General features: G+C 32.9%; 1 pseudogene; it reads left to right on the forward strand.

The window, feature by feature from the left end:
* Nucleotides 1–272: 272 nt before the first annotated feature.
* LOC139004629 (U7 small nuclear RNA) lies at nucleotides 273–339 on the forward strand (annotated as a pseudogene).
* The last annotated feature ends 345 nt before the right edge of the window (nucleotides 340–684 follow it).

The following is a 684-nucleotide window of genomic DNA, read 5'->3' on the forward strand; positions in this document are numbered from 1 at the left end:
ACTTTACACAGTTCCATTTCTAATGACTTTCCCATTGTTATAGTTCTTTTATTATTCCATAATTATATTTTACATATATTTTTCATATTTAATGTTACAGAGAAATCAGGATGAGTCATATAACTTGACTGTGTCCTGTTTTCAGTCTTCAGGCAGCAGCTGTGGCATCGCTTTGCCATTAACTTGGCCATGACTGTCCATATTCTCTTCTGTTGAACTGTTTTATTGTCCTATTAGATGTGTTAAGCTTTACTGCCCTTTAAAATGTCTTCAAATGCTTACAGCTCTTTTTGAATTTGTCCAGCAGATAGGTCTTCTGGCTTTTACAGGAAGGCCCTAAAAATAATAATAATAAAATAATAAATTAAAATGTCTTCAAAATTTTTACACTGTGATACATCCATCGAAGCAAAAAGTCATTGTATGCAAAAAGAGGCCTAGTAGTGAAGATGTGGGACTTAAATTTGATATTTGTAAAGTAAATATTTGTTGTTGGAGAAATTACTGTAACTCTATGTTTTTGGTTTTTTGCAAAGCATTAATCAAGTGCTTTATAATACCTAAAAAAGGAAGATGCACATGAGCAGATGAAGAGGAGTTCCATTTAGTTAAAGAGGTATATGTAAAAGACTGCCTGTCACCTTTCTACTCAACAAATGGTGTGTGACCAGGAGTATCAGCATT

The sequence above is a fragment of the Myotis yumanensis genome, unplaced genomic scaffold (assembly GCF_028538775.1).
Source record: "Myotis yumanensis isolate MYYU_CA2020_CCGP unplaced genomic scaffold, mMyoYum1.0.hap1 SCAF_2, whole genome shotgun sequence".
In the NCBI taxonomy this organism is placed as follows: Eukaryota; Metazoa; Chordata; class Mammalia; order Chiroptera; family Vespertilionidae; genus Myotis; species Myotis yumanensis.